This window comes from Gymnogyps californianus, chromosome 1 (genome assembly GCF_018139145.2).
Source record: "Gymnogyps californianus isolate 813 chromosome 1, ASM1813914v2, whole genome shotgun sequence".
NCBI classification, from domain to species: Eukaryota; Metazoa; Chordata; class Aves; order Accipitriformes; family Cathartidae; genus Gymnogyps; species Gymnogyps californianus.
This window is the reverse complement of record NC_059471.1, coordinates 106,895,457-106,916,730: the sequence shown is the minus strand read 5'-3', so window position 1 is coordinate 106,916,730 and position 21,274 is coordinate 106,895,457.

Here is a 21,274-nt window from a genome sequence, read left to right as displayed (position 1 = left end):
GAATATCAGACCTCTAGTAGAAAAGAATGAAATGCATTACAATAGGCTAAAAGGAAAGTTTCAATGAAAATAACCAACTCAGAGTTAAAACTGCTTTTATTTTTTTGTAGAAAACAAAAAATATAATCTGGATGTAAACTAGAAAGTGCTGGAGAAATAAGAGGAGACACAAAGGTGGCAAAAAAGCAAAAGACTGAATAATAATAATAAGGGATATGATCTAGAAAGATGTAAGGCAATTTGTGAAGCTGGGTTAATGATAGACAGTGAAGGTGAAAACAAAATTAAATGGATTAAATGCCAGAGGATCATTAATTTCATGGGAAAAAAAGCTAAAATGAAGAATAAGGAGAAATGAGGGGAGAAGAGGAGTATTTTCTGTAGCAAACCCATGAACTCTCAAGGAAGGCAGCTGAGAAGAGGGCTAAAGAATTGGTGCATTTTCAGCATGACAGTGTGGGCAAGGGTGCATTTCTGAAGAGATGTGAAATAGCACAATGCAGTAATTTACAGGCCAAACAGTACTGAATCATAGACTTCAGTGAATGAAAGAGTTATTGAATATACTACCCTAAGAGTAGGTTAACTCCTAAAAAAGTTATATTGTGATCTGTGTTACCTAATTTACATAAAAACCCCCGTGGTTAGAGTTTTCATAATGTGATAATGGAGTTATCTATGTAATATAGAAAGTTATATATTAAGCTACATTAAAATGGTGTAAGGTTGGGATTCATGACTGTTAAAATGGTAGTAACAACCTCTTTTTTATTTTTACACTTTCCTTCTTGCCTTTGGTGGCTTGAACTGTTTGCCTACTTGACATCTTTGGTAACCAGCTTACCCCAAAGGCACAAGCTGAGCTATGATATGTTCTGCTTCTGTGTCTCTAACTGATCACACTGTTTACTTCTTGCAACAAAATTTGTGTACTGGAGCTCACTGTGTGAACAGTACCTTGGTGATAACTGTGACAGAATATCTTGTACCGCAAGGGCGTTTCCTTCCTGACATGGGCTTAGGTTGCTGTGCTTTGTTTCTAATCTGTCAGTCCCAAAGGAGCAGCCACTGGTATTTACAGCAATTTAGTCACCTACGAGTGATGGATAGAACTTCATTCCTCAGATCTTCCCCATGGTAGCTTGAAGCATCTGAAATCATACTGGCATACGTAAGCCTTTTTGGACCATGTAAACCACAAGTGGCTTAGCTGTCTCTGTACTTCCTTTTCAGTAATCTATTTTCTATGAAAGAGTATGTCCATATTGTCAATTTGCCTTGCTCTGTATTTCTGTCAAGGTTCCTTGCTCCCTACATCATCTGTGCTTCATTCACAGTTGCTCACTAGAGGGCTTCCTTCTGGAACAAATTATCTCCCTCCAGAGGAAACCTGGGCAAAGTTAACAGGTCATTTGCTCCAGGACCTACCTCAGACAGACAGTATGGATGCTTACTGAATAAAGTCAGGCCCAACACTTGCTCAGCAGGCCTTGGACTTTCAAAAACCCTTATCCCACACCTCATATGATAAAGAAGATTAATATAATTCCACAAAAGCACCACCCTGGCTGGCTGTCATATAGCTTTCTCATTATTTCATAATGAATTTTATAATTTCATACTTTCATGACTGAAAAGAAACACATAAATAATTACTATGACTGATGGCAACAGGAGTTTCATATGGGTGCTAGAGCAGACCAAAGTTTGATGCAGTGGAAACTCTATGAGTCTCTTACAATCACAGAACAGCTGAAGCAGGAAGGCCCCTCTGGAGATCACCTGGTCCAACCCCCTGCTCAGAGCATGGTCAGCCGGAGCACGTTACCCAGGACTGTGTCCATCCTTGGAGACTCCACAATGTCTCTGGGCAACCTGTTCTAGTGTTCAACCACCCTCACACTGATAAAATCCCCCTTGCGGACTGTTCTGCTCCAAGCTGTATAGTCCCAAATGTCACAGCCTCCCCTTGTATATCAGATGCACCAACCTCTCAATCATCTAGGTGGCCCTTTGCTGGATTCACTCATTATATCCCCATGTGCTTCCTGCAGTCCTAAATCTGGAGAGCTACATCCTCCCTCAGGAGCTCAGCTGAGCCAAGGTCTCTGGCGTGCTGGGTAGCTGGGGTAGTGGGGGCAGCTGCTGCTCCAAGGGGTGCTTGGGACCATGCCTGCAGGGTGTCACCACAATTGCTGAGCACACAGACAGTCCTCAGCAGTCCCATCTGCTGCTGGAGCTCCCAGTGGTCACAGCCTCCTGTGGCTATCCTCTCCCAGCGGAGGCAGGCACCTTGGAGGTCTTCAAGAGTTCCCAGAGTCTTCCAAAAATCCCAGAAGTTGTTCCCAGGAGGTCTAGAAAAGGGGCTCAGAAACTGCTGCACAAGCAGCAGAGGCTGTGAGCTGCCTCTGTTAGCTGTGCTATTCTCTAGCATGATGCAAAAAGGATGTAGGCTTATACAGTAGTCCTTTGGCCAACTTTGCATGCTTGAGTATTTTCTCATTATGCATGTCTCTGTGTTTTTCTCTCCTATAATTCTACTCATGTATTGTGTATAACTAAATATTCATTGAACCGAAAATGACAGACTCTCTAACTAGTGTTAAGGATACATGAATCTGCTGCAATAATAATTTATTTATCTGCGGTAGAACAACAATGGAGAGAGATACGGCTACGTCAGCCACAGGTTGCCAACTAATAGAATTAAACATGGAGGTTTCTCTGACCAAAGTACCCTGTATCTACTGCCCCCACATAATTTTTCTGTAACCATCTAGAATTCACACATCCTAGAAATCCCATGTTTCTTTGAGGCAAGTCATGCTAGAAACTTTCAGCCATCAATCTTTCCTAGACATATTCTCTCTTCATGTTTGTTCTTTGACAATTTGTACTTGAGAAGTTTTAGATTTGTTCTGAAGGAGGAAAGAGATAAGTAGTCAATATATTAGTGGAAAAATAGTGTTAAGTACTGTATATCATTCTTCTAAAGTGCAAATGTACTAAGGATTCCAGTTTATGTATATGATGTATTTATGACGAGAGTCCATATTTTTCATTAACTGACACTAAACAGCATTTTCTTTCAATGTACTGTTACATATGTTTTTCTTTTTGCATTTTTTTCTTTTCCAAAGAATTTTAGAAGAGGTAAAATAAATAAAAAAATAATATTTTATTATATGTTCCTATTACACTCGACCTACTCCTCTTGTATATGAAAAACAGTATATAGGAAAAACTTATTGAAAACTCGGCATTTCAAATGTGCTGACAAGGTTTTTTTTATTCCATTCTCCAAGTAAGCATGTAAAATAAGTGGGTATCATCTCAATTTCAGACAAGAAAGTGAAAATAATCATTTAAGGGTTATGTCCAGCTCACATTAGCATAATTGGAACCAAGTTGTTGTAGTTAATGACAAGATGAAAATCTGTGTATTACAATCTCAGACTTGTGAGTGTACTATGCAGCAAGCTTGAATATTCAAGACTGGAGTTTAAGTGCCATCATCATACTGAAAACTGATTTTACTGTATTGTTCACTTCATGAGTTTGTGTGAGAAACAACAACGTAATGCATTTTCAAGGTGATACGTTGAAGGGAAGAATAGGACAAAACATAATGCCTGCCCTCCCCCCCCCCCCCAAAAGCTGAAACAATCAAGACTAATAAAACCTACGTCTAAAAAGACTTTACTGTAATAAAAATGAATACTACAAGTTACAGGCACTAATTACAGTTCAGAGAGCCTTCATCTTTTGACACAAGTCCGTGGCTGACTTTATTTTCCTCTTAGTGTAGTTAGTATACTAGACTTACAAAAAAAAAGAGGATGCCTGCATAAAATCTAATTTTGACTTTCAGGAACATGAGCTGGCACATCTCATTATTTTCTCTTAGAGCCAATCAGGCTTTGAGCTTGAGCAAAGCGTTTATTAGTTTATTGTTTAGAGGCATATGGGGCATAAAAGAATCCTGAATATAAATATCATTTTTTTAAAAAGATCACCCTGCTGCTATCACATGTAGTATTATAGATGCAATAATATTTTTATTACTTGGAGTAGTATAAAGCAAGCAGAACTAAAATAGCCTTTTTGTGGAGCTTTTGAACACTTCACATTATACTCATAAACATCAGCATATACAACAAGTTTTATAGTAAATGTGTGTAGATAAGATGAGACTTTATTGGTGCACTAAAAATAGTGAATTTGGGACTGAGAAAATGAAATAAATGTAAAACACCCATCTGCTTTGTCTTCTTCAGCCTCGTGCTGTGGATTTTTTCCTTGTGACTTTCCTGCTGGACGAGGTTACCATTATCAGACTAAGCTTAACTCTCTATCACTGCTTTACTGTCTGCTGCTATCAAGTCTGCACATGGAGTGGCTCCTATGATCATTACCGAACCTTTTCATCGCATTTAAGTTGGTGTACTTAAATAGTAGGTCTTGCCTAAGCTTTATGTCTTTCCATCGCCCTACTTACTGTTTCCTTTGAGCCCTCAAAATTCACCATGGATGTACATCCAGTTTTGACCTTGCATCTGTACATTATGCATAACCATTCCTCTGGCAGACACTATGCATAAAGAATATTTGGAGGTTCAGATGCAACCTAAAATTCAATCTAAATTTACACAAAACAATAGTGAACACTGCAGAAAACAGAAGAAGGGCTCTGGATGATATGCAAGGGTTAAGTTTACTCAGAACAGCTTATTTTCATTCCCAGTGTCCACTAGAGGTGGTGGACCTCAGGTCTCAGCCAAACAGTAAATGTTTTTCCATTTACATGTGGCTATTGCATATGGCAGTTATTTTGAAAAGAAGCATTGCTAAGCTTTGAAGTGTTGTCTTAATGCAAATATGGTGAAAGGTCACGGGAAAGCTATTTCTTAAAATTGTCTTAGTATTTTCCAGTATTTACCGCTAAAGGACATGTCCTCAGCTGTTCAAATTGTTCTCATGCAGTTGGGTAGCTATGACAGTTTGCTCCACTGGAGCATCTGCACCCAGGTGAGTATGCACTCCCGCACTCCTCTCTTACTTGAAGCTTCTGAATGTCAAAAAATTAACTTCAAGTTCATTTTAATTGGTACAAAACTACAAGTGATGTAATCACATCTTGTAGGTGTAGGTCTTATTTTTATTAGCATGATAGTTTGAACACAGTTGTCAGTAATGTCTAAGGGATTTTCCTTCTTGTTCAATGAACAGTAATTAGTATTGCAGCAGATACATGTTGGTTTTAAGAAAATAATAGATACTTCAATTATACAGATATTTTTACAGGTATTTTACTTAATCAAAGTGCCACTTTTTTGCTTGTGTGTAAACAGAAGGTATAAACATACTTTGTTGTCTTTATGGTAGCTCTAGGTTATGGTAGTCACAATTACGTGCAGCTAATAATTTTTGCTTTCTTTAATTTTACAGCAGGCCTACACTGTAACACTTTAAGACTTTTTTTCTTTTGTTTTTAAGTTAAAGGATGGGGACATCAAGCTGTGCTGTCATACAAATATAACTGTCTGTATGAACTTGTAACTTTAAAGCACTGTCTGTCATCTCTTAATCTTGGAACAAGATTTAATGTAAAGATTCATGTTGATGCAGCAGTGTTTCAATAATATCCTGAATCCTGGAAAAGGCAAATTAGACAGGTGATTATCATGCCCCTTTTAAGCTGTTTCATCTTTAGTATCCTTATGACCTGGTAAGCTTTGCTATTGTTTTCTAAAGACTTTCTGCTGTGGAGTTAACAGGTCTGTCTTTACTGACTGTTCTGAAGCTGCTCAGACCCAGACCCTGGTCCTCTCCAGTCTCCTCTCATTGCTCGTTTCTCAAACATGTCACCTTGAATGAGGATAGTTTGCATCAATGTTCATTATAATTAGACCAGATTTTATTAAGCTTCTTTGTGGTAGATGAGTATGTACTTCTTTGATAAATACAAGGTCACTGCAGTGTGTGTATCGAAGTACCGATTGACTGATGGTTTTATAGACAAGGTTCACACCTCTGAATAGGAAATACTGAAGGGCACAATCTGTGACTGAAATGTTGGTCTCGGTGGTTCATTTTACTAGAGATGCTGGCCTTTATGTCTAGCTGTACACTGTGTCTATTTTTGTTTCTGGTTTTGGTAGGTTTGTTTCTCCATAGAAGGAGCTGCTAATTTTCATTAGCAGTGGAACAAGCCATTCACCATGGGACCTCACTAGGCAGAAAATTCAGATCTTTTTTTCCCATGTTCACTTCTGTATCTTTGGCTTTCTGCAATTCTTGGTGTGTAGGAAGTCCATATTTAGTCACAGAGGATGACAGTTAATGCATTTTGCTGATACATTACTTTAAGTTTTTTTCTTCAAAAAATCATCCTATGTTTTGTCTCACTTTTTGGTACAAAGACTGGAGAACATGAGATAAGTAATAATATTCTGTTTGACTGCAACCCACTGTTAGTGTGCTATAGCTCTGTTGGCTTTGCTTTTGCAACTGTCATGGTTTCAAGTAAGTTGGTGGAAACTATAAAAAACAACGAATGGAAATATAAATAATTCAACAGGCTAGGAACAATAAATGTGCTTTTTGTAGACTAAGCCATTGCTCACAAGTCTCTTAATAGTTTTTGCTGTAGTCAAAAGCATGCTGATAAGAATGATACAGTAGCTTTAGTGTATTTGGCCTTTCAAAAGGCTTTCAAAATTTTTCACCAATGGTTCTTATGTGACTGTTTTTCAAAGAACTTGTTTCCAAATCAGAAATGCTATTTGGTGCTATTTTTCCTTCCCTAAAGAGTTGTCTGGATATTTTATGAACACAGTCAGCTACAGCTAAAGTATGGAAGGAGCCACTCTGAGGCACAGTCCTTTCTAAAATGGTGGCCAGGAGAGCAAGTTCACCCTCTCACCCCTCCCACCCCCTGGGGGAATAAGCACCAAGTCTCCACAGCAGAGCTGTGTTTGTGCCATACCTCCTGGGCAGGCTGCGGTGCACAGTCCCGGCAGGCACAGAGCTGTAGCCATCTCTGGCTCCTCCAAGCTGCGCTGGGCTCCAGGGCAGACCCTTTCTAGCCTCCTACAAAAGGATATTGCAGCATTTGTACAAAAGCCACCTTCTGGATTCTCCACACAGTCTACATGTCATCTGCTGCTGATAAGCATTGCCAGTTTTTAATCTTTCCCTGCCATTTGACTATCTGTCTGAGTTGTGCTGCCATTAATTAACTCTGCCACTTTTCACCTCACTGTTGCCATTTGATTAACTTTTCCATTGCTGTCTTTTGGGTTTTGGCCTGTTTTTAATTCATTGCTGCCATTTCATTAACTCACTCTGCCGTTTAATTTAACTTTTGTCTTTTGATTTACTCACTGTTGCCAGTGGATTTAACCTTGTCTTACCAAGCAGCCTGACTTTGTCTTCCAGCTCCTCCCCTGATCTTTAACTCTTTCTGCAGTCAGACATTTCCCTAATTCCCTCACAAAGGCTCCACCAGCTCTTTTATCATATTTACGCCCATTTTTTTGGCCTTCCTTTCTGGGTAGGATATTTTTCTTGAGGCATTAAGTTTATCATGTTTTTTTAAACTGAGTCGTATGTAACATATCCGGTAACAACATAAACTTACATTGTGAATGATTCATTCCTTCTTTTCCTTTGACATTTGTCTTTGGAAATTTCTACGTTGCCGTTCACATATAGGTTTTAATCTGATACTGCTCTGGGCAGGCTGTATTGCATCGAAGGAAAGTAGTCTTCAGAGCTTGAACTGTTTCCCTAAAGCATCATGAAAATATATCCTGTTTGTAAGGAAAGTTAACTGATTTTTGGAGATCTTAGGATATGTCTAAAGTACTTAAACTTCCATCTAACATGTCACTGGGATTTTAATAAAATTAAAAGATATTTCTTTATTTTATAGAATACCTTAGTAAAAGTGCACTTCCTTGATGTCTCTGAGTCTCTTTAAAACGGCACTTTTTTCCTTTGTTGCCCTGTCCTCGTACCTCTCTTTATATATTCTCCCTATTTTTTTTGCTATATATCAGACTGTAAGTAAGCAAGTCATAAATATGTTTCCTTCTTTGTCACTTAGCCGTTAATGTGGACTACCCTTACAATCTGTCCAGACAGAAAAATAATATGAAGACAATGGAAAGGAGAGCAAATTACTTTTTAGCTTAGACTGTGTTATGCCACTGATTCTTCAGGAAAGATTGTCATTCCAGGAGCTAACACTACATTTGAGAAGTTGAAGGATGTTTGGTGACAATTATGGACATAGGATGATTGATTATACAGTTCTATATTAATCTTCTGTAGTGATTTTTGAATCTTCCAGGGATTTCAGAGGTGTCGGTGAAGAGTGGGAAATATTGAAAACCTGTTAAGAATTAATCTTTGTTATTTATTTGTTAACTTAAACTTGCTTAGCTTACTTCCTTTAAGTTTCTATGGTTATTACTGAGGATTATGGCTAGATCAATATCCTTTGGAGCGATGTGTATATGTCTTAAAATCCATGTCTTCCACACATCCACCTTCCCTTTTCTTCACATTTGTATTTTATTTCTTTATCTCTCCAGTAGAATTTTTGTGGATGTGAAAATGCCCTCCCCTGCACTGTTAGCTGTCATTACTCATAGCGAAGGTGGTTAGGGAGTCCAGTCCCTCCCCAGCAGGTGTGCCCTTGCTGACATTAGAGAAAGCACCCGCACTCCCTCCACCCCCCCGGGGGTGTACAGCAGATGTATCTACAGTCACAAAGGGATTCATTTTCCTGTTCCACTGTGCTAATTAGGCATCAGGCTGCCTGACAGCCCCTGGACAGTCCAAATCACATGGTTTGCTACCCCTTAAGTTCCCTTTTCCTCTTTTTCTTTTCCCAAGTTCTTGCCCTTTAACATCCTCTTGCCTTCCCAGATAAACACCTCATACCTTGTTTACTCTATTTTTACACTTTTATTCAGTATGTGTGGCATAGTTACCCTAGCAATTACTACCTTGGGTCAGCAACTCTGTGAAGCTACCACCCCACATTGCTGTCTTTAATGTTTCCCGTTTCTGCTGTTTCTCGTGTTGCTGTCTTGTTAGGGCAGTCACTGGCCAAGGCTGGCCAGCTGCTGCACTTCTCTCTGCCCTCTGTAATGCTTTGTAATTTCTCATGTTGTTATCTTGCTAGTGTAGCTACAGGTCAAGTCTTGGCCTTCTGCGTTCATTCCCTAATGCTTCCCCTCTCACAGATAATATGAATTAATATGAGAAGGAGCTGCGTGACCCCACCTCTCTGCCATAGAGCCTGCATGCACCTCCCATGGTCCCCTCCATGGGCTGCACAGGTGGGAGCAGGAGCCAGGCTCTCCTGGACATTGCCTATAGTACCGCAGTGCCAGTAGCTGTAGTCTGACATTTTGGAGTCAGACTTCTTGGGCCCTGCCGTGACTCACACAGGAGACATACAACACTTAAAAGCAGTAACACCACTATAAGGTTAATAGTCTAAAACACGGCCATGATAGTTCATGTAGAAAAGCCAGCTCTTTGGGCCTGATAGCACATGACACCTGGCAGTAGGACGTCAGCAACTGGATGGTGGTACTTGCACTGGTGCATGAAAGTGTGCTTGAAATAAGGACCCTTTGCAATGGAATTGGTAAAAAAATGAGTGCCCTTTTACCAGGCTTCTGAATCCACCCATCTGCCTGTTCATATCTCTCCCTCCTCCTGTCCTATTCGAGCTATTTAATATATTAATTGTAAGTGAGAGTCTGAGGGAGAAGAGCTCTGCTTGAAACAGATAAGAGTCTTAAACCTAGGTCTTCAGCACACTGTGAGAGTGCTCTTCTTTGTGATACCAATTAGTCTGGGATGAGACTTGCTCCTCCTTCTCCTCCCATTCCTTCCCAAATGTAAACAAATTTTCTTCAAGCTTTTTGTTTTTGTTGTTAAACAGAATTGATATTTCTGCATTTTGCAGCAGAAGAGGTGAGAGGTGGGAGCTGAGGGCATTCATCACCTTGTAATGTTTAGAGCTCAGCCTGGTAGCAGTCTGAATGTATAATCATCTAAAACCCAGCTATGAGGAATAGCGGTTTTAATTTAGGAAGAGGGCCAAGTGGCAATCAAATAACTCATCTAATTCACCTTAGTCCTCAGAGCTGTGGTCCCACATTGAGAATTGGAAGTTCGGATTGGTTTATGTGCTTTATTTAAAAATAATAAGTAAAAATAAAAAAATATAAAAGGAACATGGTGCTGAGCTTAAAACTACTGGATCATCACAGGAATATGTAGAATAAAACAATATGATGGCCAAATCAAGGCAAAGACTGAAGCAGAATTATAATATTAATGAGCTATGTGTATATGATTAAATCATCTTATCAGAACCTCATGCTAGTACAGGATGTGGGTTTCAGGTGGATTTCATGTCGCTAAAGCTGGGAAGTATTGTTTGAGTCAATCTTACATGAAAAGATTAAAGGAAAAAAACCTTTACACCTCACCAATGAAGACAGCCTGTTGTATACTAAACGTTGTTCCTAGGGCAGGATGTGAGTCATCCATTCTGACTTCAGTCTGACAAGGGGAGAGTACCGTGAGCTTTCAAATGAATGGGTTGTAAGGAACTGAACAAGTACAGAGAGCTCAGATGATTTTGTTTAACTGAAATGTCACTGTTATTACATTTCAGTCTTTAAAAATCACTGTTACCCTACTTTACTCTTACCCAATGCTACCCATTTTTATTTTACACTTCCTCCTAAGTCTTAATTAGACAAAGTGGGTTTAGAATGGTGCTAACTTTTGACTCGGTCTCATGTCTTCCAGCAGTAACTCTGAATATCACCTCTTTAAAGTCTGAGGTGTTTCTTAAATTGGATGGCACTCTTTTTGGATTCAGAATATAACAAACTCCTTATGATACCATTTTTTAAAAACAAATGAACCTGAATGCTGAATCACAATGTGATAGATAATGGCTCCAAAACCAAAAGAGTAAAGGGTTCAAACACCTTGTGCTTTGTGGTTTCGGGATCTCTCATTCCTGTGACTATAGTTCTCAGTCAATACAAGAGCTGGACCAGAGTTCTGGGTCCCAAAGTTGGTCTTTTATGTGGCAGTTGCTAGGACTAGTGTGGTTAATGACAAGGACGGTTGCCTACTGCTCTGACAAAGAAAGCAGGAACAGGCATTTCAGATGTTGCTGGTAGAGTCAAACAACGTGTTTCTCTTGTGAACAATGTTGACCTTGATAGAGGACTTCTGCTTACTCTGTTCCCAAACAACCTTCATAGCTTTAACCAGTGATTCAGTATGCTAGAAACAGTAATAGGTTTAACCCTCACAGAGGCAATCCTCTACCCTGAGGTCATTGTGAAATATTTCCCTTTGGTGTGACCATGGCCTAGAAACAGCCCCTGTTTTAGCTACAAATCATAGGCGCTCTGTATATAAACCACCTGTGAACTTGGTTCCAGCTTTCTGGCTACACTAAACAGACCGGTAGCCCCTTCCTGCTGCTACCGTTATAGGCATAAGATATTTCTCTTTAAAGTAGTAATGGTTCTGTCAACTACATAGGCTTGCTTGTGCATTCTTTCAGTAATATATAAAAGGTAAATTTGGGAAAGAGGAAGTACCTTGTATATGTTCACAGTATAATTTCCATGTGTATAACAGAAAAAAAAGACGTCATTCCCTAAACCCTCACTTGATCCTATTCATATACGTTTATAGATTGAGTAAGTGACTGCTCAGGATCCAAGAATTTGCCTTTCAGTTTTGAATAGATTTATTGAACATAGTATCTGATATTGTGCTGGTAACAAACCCTGTTTTTAATAAATCAAGTACCTCTACGAAATAATATAAGTCAGTTAATCATTCCATCACATTGCATAAGATCAATGTGCAGCTAACAAAGTATTTAGAGGCTCAAGATATTTTTTAATGCTGAATTTGTATTCATTCACCAGAAATAATGGTCTAATTACAAAATATATTTTTAGGAGCTTTCTGACAAATGGAAAAGTCTAGACATACTAGGGAAGACTTCCTAGAAACACAGTTATACACATGTGAAAACAACACCTGAGAGACAATTTGTATCTTCCATGGTGATGACATTTTAGTCCTGCTAGGATGTTTAATTGTTCTTACTATGTTTGGGGAGCTGTGAGATGGACAATACTGCACTTTTGGGTAACAAAAGTTATCTATAAAGTTTTTTGACTTTGCATAGACATTTCTGCATAAGTTAAGTTTATGCTTCAGAGACCACATCATCTATTTCTTCTCCCCTGGCTTGTGCTTTACACAGATATGGTTTAGAAGTGGGGGGAGCGGGTACAAAGCCAAAATTTAACTGGGGATTTTTGCAAGCCTTGAACTTTTATAATATGGCTGTTGGGCAGCCAGTAAGGGACAAAATCAGACATTCTGTGTTAGCATGATGAGTCAGAGCTTTATAATGTTTCATTAGCAAGCTGGATTCATTCCTGTCTTTACCAAAATGAAAAATCAGTTTCACATGTTTTTTGAACTTCAGTTTAGGTAGAATTCCTGGGATTCACAAAGGTTCATAAGTTGTGTATTCTTCCTGAATTAACTCAATTAGTTGCATGTGCGCTGCAACTTTCAGGAGTGAGCCATGATATTTAACTCTGTCTAATCAGTGCAGTATCTATAGGAGATGGTTTTTTTGTCTTTGTACAATTCAAAAGACCTTAAAAATAAACAGCAAAAAATACTGTGGATTTTGCTGATTTCATTTTTTTAGTTGATGCAAGTGGGAACAATCCAATTGTATTACGAATGTTTTGCAAAATTATATTTAGAAATTGTTTGTATTTTGATGTCTGTGTAATTAGATCATAATCAAATAATTGAATTGGAACATATTTCTTAGCTCCCAGTGAACACTACCACTGGGGCAGAAAATGAGTTATGAAATCTATCATGTTGGTGAGAGAAGGTTCACTCCTTAGATAACAGAAAAGTTGTATGACCACTCAGAAAGAGTGAGGTCAAAGCTGGGGATTACAGTAAAACACAACAATATGCTGTTTGAGTGATTTGTTATTGAAAATATTGCTTGTACTCTATCCTTTAGAAAAGGGAAAAGAAGGATTTCAAAAGTACTCACTGACTTAGCAACTGCAGTGTTCAGTATAAAGTGTTACAGTTATATAGGAGCTTAAGTTGCGCCAAGTATTAGTGAAATCTAAGCTGAAATCAGAGGCGTTACCGTAGCCCTGAGTGGACATAAATGTGCTGTGTGTAGCAATACTTAGAGATTTCTTCAGTACTGCCTGCATCCAGGGGGGTTTCAGGAGCTGGTCATAACATCAGAGGAAAGAGGTAAGTGTTCCTAAGATTTTTTGTATAACTATTTTGAAGGTATTATTAATGAGGCTTTCCTGTATATAATAATTTGGTGTATGAATGTTAGTGTTATTGTAATTGGACTTATAGTAACTTGTGTTTTCATTAAGTATTAAGATTTTACTTAGGCCACCAATTCTTGGCTGCCTTTTGGCAATAACAAGATTTTGAGCCTAACATACGTAACACAAAATGAGCCTTCTAGATTATACTCCTCATAACTATTTTCCAAAGGCCGCTAATAGGCAGGGTGCTGCTCAGAGTAGAGTAAACATAAACAGAAACTCAAGTGCCTAGGGAATATTCACCAGTGACCTATGGAATTTGATTACTTTGGGCTTAGACGGCATATGAGCGAGGACTTGAGGTTTTGGATTTTGAATTCAAGTTCCTCAGTTCTGCCTTCTTCCTGTTTTATGCAAGTAGGACTGCTATTGAATCCAGCTTTTTAGTCATTCTAGGAACTGGGAATGTTTTAGCCAACACCTTGGAAAACAAGTAACCTCTGAACGCTCTTCACCCATCGCTTTATGTTAATTAGCAATCTAATGAGCTCTACTTAAAACTGGCAAAGTTTGCAACTCTCAGCTGGGGGTGTTTTTGCTCTCATCTCATTTGTTGTCATTTCTCAGCTATTATCAATGTTCTAAGTGTTCCAGAATAAACAAAACGTAAGTGAAAATAAATGATCTTTCATGTGTTGAAATAGAAATTCTAACACTACCAGTCACAGAACAAAGGTCTCTCATTAGATATTAATTTAATGCATGCTTATTATTTTACATAGAAAGTTTTTTTTAAGAAAAAACATCTTTGTGGAATTCAGCTTATTTCTGGAAAAAATGAGTTGGGGGCACAGTGTACGCATGAAGAACACTCAGGGCATTCTGAGTGTAGTCTTCATTTATGAACAGTCCTTAACTGCCAGAGTCTTCGCACTTCAGCAAAAAGCTGAATCACAAATACTGTTTTCTATGTTGCATGTTGGAGTCTCTGTTGTTTGAAAGAGCAGTTATTATGATGGTTTTCACCACTTATAAACCTATACACTTTTCCATTGCACCATGCAACAGGTTTTATTTCAGTAAATTAACTATTCACTAGAAATTTGAAGGGGGCACAGGGACCAAGAGTTGTGGTAAATATAGTTAATGTTTTTAACAACCAACCAAATGATACTGCTTTCTTAGCTAAAAAGATTTATGTATAGGAAAGGTTTTCTTGCTGAAGCTTCAATTCTTTCTTCTGTAAAGAACATTAGGAGATAAAGTGTGTATGAGATAAGTAGTTGACTTAAAAAACACCCGCGTAAAAAGAATATTATCCCAAAAAGAATTATAAAATCGTTTTTGCAACTATTGAAATAGCCAACCTTAGTATCTCAGATGTCTGAAAAAAAAGATGATGTTTGATTAAGCATATATTGAAGCTATGTTTGAGAAACTTCTCATAAATAACATTTTTAATTCCCTCATTTTTAGTTTCCCTTTGAGAGAAAAAGCTTTTAAACAAAGTTAGGTCCTAAGTAGGCTGCTTGTAGTCACTGAATAAGACAACTTTTATCTGCTTGCTGGCATGAAATACTACTTTCTAAGCTAACATGTTCAAGATTGCAAAGCTGTATGGCATTACTCAATACTGTTCTTGACTTTATGTGTCTTCTTGTTTAAAAAGCTATCAGGTGAAAAGAAGAGACAAAACATATTATCTAACTTCTGTGATCTGTGATAAGTTACAGACATGGAAGGGCAAGTGTGCCACGGAAAAAAAAATGTCTTAATTAAAGACAATTATGAAAATGTGGTGGGAAAGATAATGGTTTCCACTGTACAACCTCAGAAAGTACGTAATGCACTCACTAGAGAAATGCCACTTAGTCAGCGATGAGATATAGAAACTGCATTCATAAAGCTCTTATCTTGTTCTGCTCTTTGCCTTCCATGAAGTCTTGTGAAGTCTGTTTTTTTTCGTCACTGCTGCCTGCAATTCAGATAGGTGATGTAGAGGGTGAAGCACATGCTGGGCTGCTGTTTCATGGGGCACAACTTTGGCTTCCAAGAATGTCTTTAAAAGAATCATAAGAACTCTCATGATCACAGCAGTTTCAAACTGCAGTATTTTCTCTGTTTCAATATCTGTCCTTTACTAAGCTTGTTCTAGTTTTTTGCCCCATGTTAACAAAAAGAAAGGTAAATCCTCTCTCCACATCACACCGTGCACACATACTACAGTTATAGGAACATTGTCTTTTTCAAATCTTTTACCTTTTAGCTTTTCTATATGTTCTAAATATTTCTTTTCAGCTTGTGTTTTCTTCATTATTCTTTATTCATAGTTTATTCTGCTCAGTTTGTCAGATTTTGATGCTCTGTTTTGTTTTCCATACACTTGTTTTAATTTTATTCACTGTATACACATCTCTCTCGATTCCCTTAATGACTATTAATCTTTAGATAGCTTCTGTGTCTTTGTCAGGGTTATGCTTGTATCTATTCCATGGTGATGTTTTTCTGTAAATATTATGTCTTTGGTAACCCTTGTTGCTGTTGTCAGAAGGGCTAATAAAATTGGCTAGCAGGCAGAGCTCAGCTTCTTTGAGTTATAGCCTGTTAGATTCTTTGCATCCTATATTTTTGTCTTGGGCCTGCCATGACTGTCTTGCAACATTTGTGCAGCTGTCTACAAAGTTTTCCTATTTCCTATTCTTTCTAATATTTATATGATACTTGGTTTTAAATGTTAAATGAGTTTCATATATCTTTCCTGTCCAGAAAGAAAATTATCCTTCATGATGAAAGGTGAAAAAGCCATCCTGAAAACACTATTATGGATAAAAATAAAAATTGTTCTGTATGACTCAGAGAGCATACTAACAAGCTTTTTTTGTGTATAACTCATTGTGTGGTTATTGTCCATGGCAAATTTGTAAGTACATATTTAAATCCATTTCTGCATAGCACTTAACTGAATTCTCCTTTTTAAGAATGAATTCAAATTCCATTGTCATCATGGAAATTCAATACGAAGAATATCAAACCCTATCTAACTATTTAGGGATTTTCTGTGGCATAGGGAGATTGTGGGAGTTAGCCTTATAAGATCAGCCTTTGAGGATATCCAGTGCTCGTTGCACCGTAGAAAGTGAGAAGAGAATATCCTGTTCTCTTTGTTGCAGCCTTTTCTTAATACTACTGAGCTCTTGTCTTCCATAATATCTTGTGGTGTTCAGTTGTGCAGCTTTTTGTGCTTCTGGGAGAAGTATTCACTTTGACAGATTTTCTGAACTTTAATTCAAGATAGTCTTCTCTTTCCTTAATGATAAGTGTGAATGCAAAAAAAAACCCAAAGGTTTTTATCTACCAGTTCCTATACTCCAGAAGGTGGTTCTACTCCAATGTTGTACTTTAGTTTAACCACTAAACAATTAGCTGAGTTTCAATTTATATTCATTATGACTGACTATAACTGTTACATTCTGTTGGGTTTTCTCTTTCACCTAATCAGAGAAAGCTGACTAAGTAGCACTAGTTCTTAGGCAATGAAATTGAATTATTCTTCCAACCTATGACTTTTGGCTCCTAACCAGAAGGTATGCTGATGTATAAAGTTTATTCACACAGAGGCTCTTTCAAGCTATTTCTAGATGCACTTTTACATATTACAATTTCAGACTGACTGTGTGATGTTGCATGCATAATTTACGTTAAATGCTCATAATCACTGTTGACTTAAGTTTAGGAAAGTTCACAAATAATGTTTCACCTTATGTTTTTAATTAATATTTTTATTTTATCTTGCATATTAATCTTCTCTGGTGTGTACTTACTTAAAGCAGTCTTAAGAAGTGTTGATATAAAATGAGACCATCTCACAGACATTTGATACAACAAATTTGATGCAATTATTAATTCATATCGTAGTCTCAGGAGGCTATTTTCTCTGATTTTGTAATTTTCTACTTTGACCAATTCTTTTGAGGACAAAATATTCTTGAGTTACAGGACTAATGTAGAAGATAACACCATTTGATGACTTATTTAACTTTCTCAGTATTCCCAAGTCCAAAACCAGTGATGTTATGTGTAGTTGGGATAAACTCAGTATTCAGAAGAGATCTCTTACACTGAGCTTGCATGCAGAAGACAGAGCCTCTTTTAATATATTCTAATGCATTTTTAGTTTTCGCATCAGAGTTGCTGATTTTAAAATATTTCAAATGCCAAAGTATGTGTAGCTTTCTGCGTATTCAGGTTATAAAAATATCCTTGTTCCAAATACTTTACAGCTTTAACAGACAAAGCAATCATTACAGCAAAGCAATTCAGATGCACTGAGATTAAGATAAATTATGCAGCTGAGATTAAGATAAATTATGCAGCCATCTGTTAGCTACGCATGAATTGATAACCAGTGATTTATTTCAATTTACTAATAACCAGTTCTGAAATTTACCTCTTGTCTGGGTTAGGCTGGTGAATCTGAGCAGTGAAAATTTAACCTGAACCTCTAGTTAGTATGAAGCACTTCTTTGAAAAGAACTATGTTGATTTTACGTCACTTGAGCTTCTGATCCTCCTTTTGGTCCAAATCACTGGAGATACTCCCTGCCATTTATATATAATTTAAATCTTTCCTCATAACAACTCATTCCCTGGTATTCCCTCTTGTCACTGTGAGACTGTAGATCTGAGGCAAGAGTAGACACCAACTAAAAGGAGAGGTCTCACCCGCCGCCCTCAGTTCCTCGTTGCTGCTACTTCCCCTGTCCCAGCACTGGCCTTCTTGTGGCCATGCAGGTTGGTGGTTGGCTGGTTGGTTGGTTGTTTCTGAGGGACAGTTTTCATGCATCTTCATCCCAGCTCAGTCCACTGCATGGCTGCACAAAAGCTGTTGCTGCCATAAAGGAAGACGAAGAAACAGGAGGGGCAGTTGCTCTCTCTGTGGAAGCCCCTATGGTTGTTGGATTGATCTGATGGTGGCAGTGCACCTTGAGTACCTTGGACTGAGTGGATAAAATATGAGTTCTGTGAGCAAGAGTGATGAGATAGCTTACGTTCCTTGTGTTTTCTTGCTGGTTTTATTCAAGCAAATACATTTGGTTTACTGCATAAATCAGAAAATATATCTTTGAGTTTTTAGTACCTAGAGTTAACTTGATGATGACTTAACTGTACAATAATTCAGGACAGTTTGGTTTTTTAGTATAAACTTGAAGCCATATTCCAGTACTTCAGTGTGTAGCTTCAGAGACTCCAACTCTCAGTTTAGCATGCAATGGAGGTGCTATCTTTCATTAGTGCATCACACAATAGTTTTGAGCTATCATCTTTTATCCTTTCTATGATGTTTCTTTAAAAAAAAAAAAGGAAATAACCATATATCAAGGCCTCTGCTATCAAAGCATAGCTCTGTAGACAGCATACAAACAAGGAAGAAGAAAAGGTCATCCTTTTCCCATTGGGCTTGAAAACTATGCTTCCTGCAGAAGTCAACAAATAGGTGAAAGAACACATGCGGAGTGGAGATAAATAGCAGCTACAGTATTTTTTGCGTATAATGAAATAATCTTGCTTTCCATCTCTCTTGTGGCAAGAGACTATAGAGTAAAACTCTACCGTTAGACAATAAACCATGCAATCTCTGTAGCTGGTATGCAGCGCAGGTTTTGGTGGAGAAAAGCATGCATGCACAACCACCCTACTGAAAGGTGTTCGTTTTGAATTATTAAGGGTTATTTTATACAAATGTTCTTGTCAAGCTCCTGTGTGTACCAGCAGTCTCTGGTTGTCCTGACCACCCTGTAACTGTCTTTCTGTGTAATATTCTTCTGCAACCTCTCTCCACCTGATTCTTATTTTTTATGAAAAATATTTACCCCTCTTCCCTGCGAGGGAGATAGAGGGGTAAATGGACCCAGGTGGTGGATGCTCTCTGAGATACTCCTCTAGGGTTGCTAATTTAGGGTGCAACCATCACCGATTAACCCAAAGGACACCTCCTTTCCTGACAGCCATTCAATACAATGGTCTATGGGTGAAGGTGTTTCCCTCGCCTTCTTCTCAAAGGTGATAGCAAAGTCACAGCATGCAGCGGGAAGTGTTGCTGAAGGGGGCTGCGTGGCTGGGGCGGAGGCATGGTCCAGGGCTGCAGGGAGCTCAGCATGGAGGCAGTGCAGCGGTAAGGGTAGGGCCATGATTTGTGGATGTCATGCTTAGCGTGGCTGTGTTGGGATTATGATCCCTAGGTGGCACTGGTGGTGGCAGTCCCCAGCCCCCTCTGCTAAACTCCAGAGCAGGTTCTTGCCCCCAGGCTTTGGGTACCACCTTCTTACAGGGAAACATAAAGTTAATGAACAGGCTGTGCTCCTGTGACCAGGGCAGCCCAAGGACGAGGAAGAAGTGGGGAGAGGTTGCGAAGGAGGATTGCAGGGGAGGATGATTACAGGCTGGGGAGAGCAATCAGAGCCTGCTGGTGCATCCATGGTGCTGGCAGTCCTTAACATTATGCATTTTCAACTATTCAAAGTTTGGTTTTTAGGGAACAAGATATATTTTACTCTCTTAATTAAAAACCTTAAAGAAACTAAGTTGTCCACCTTCTGCAAAAGTGGCTCTTTATACATCACTCAGACTTTCTGAAGAACAGACGACTGTGTATATTAGTGAGTCACAACAGGGATAGTCTCAGAATAAACATGTACAATTTCAGAAAGAGTGATTTTAGGATTTAGTCAGCCAGATCCAAGTGGCTCTAGATAAATCACCTACTAACTGTTTGGCTTCTAAATCATGAGACTAAATCATGAATAACAGATGTTTCATGATGTTGAGTGACTAAGAGCTAAGTACTTCTATGAGATCTGAATATTTTAGACTATGACTGCATCCTCAGTAGCTGGGGATAGTGATAATCACCCTTCTTCCTCCTGCTCTTGAATTTTATGCTGGAGATGAGAGTGTAGGTTGGTATTGCTACTGAGGCCCTTACTTCCAATTTTTTAACATTTCACTGTAATTTTGTTAGAGACTCCAATTTTACTTCCCCCCAACCCCCTATTCTTCAAGAAACCTGCTTTGGAAATATAATCAGTCCTTCAGCATTTTAATTTTTTTCTGCTTTTAAACAAAAGCACTGTAGATCACCTAGGAAATACTTGCCATGGAAAAACATTTCCCAGCAGATAGCATTCACCCTTTGACAATCACTTCTCTGCACTGCTGTGATGCATGCAAACTTTGCTTTGTTACACAAACAATGGCTTTGTTTTGAAAATGAAAAAATTGCACTTGCCTACATTATTTTGCTTGGCTTTCTAGGAGACTGTCAGAAAGCTAAAATCATCACTTGTAATTATGTGTCAATATTTTCAAAGCTCCATTCGTATGGTGATGCAGTCTGAATAGAGATATCTACTTAGAGGTGTGAAAGGCAGGGTCCTACTGAGCACTGGTTAAGCAGTAGTACCTTGATGATAACAGAGGGTCAAACCTCCACTGGTGAAAACTGATGTAGGCACATTGACTTCAGTTGCATATTTGTACCAGGGAGGTTTTACTCTGTATATTTTCCTCATCTGAAAGTTTTTAAACTTCCAAGGCTCGTTATATTGATTCTACTACTACTTAAATTAGATCATAACTACCAACAGAAAGTTCATATTTTGAGAACTATCTTGTAAAGAAGTAGTATTGTAACCATGATAGTGATACTAGCATCCACTGACTAGAACTTTAGGATTGCCATCACTTTTATGTAGAAGATGTCCCATGGGTACTTAGCTTGGCTCTTGCACTGCCAGCAAGGTGGGATTCAGGCACCCGGTGTTCGGAAGAATGGGAGTCAGCTATACCCTTCATCGCTAGAGATTGGTCTT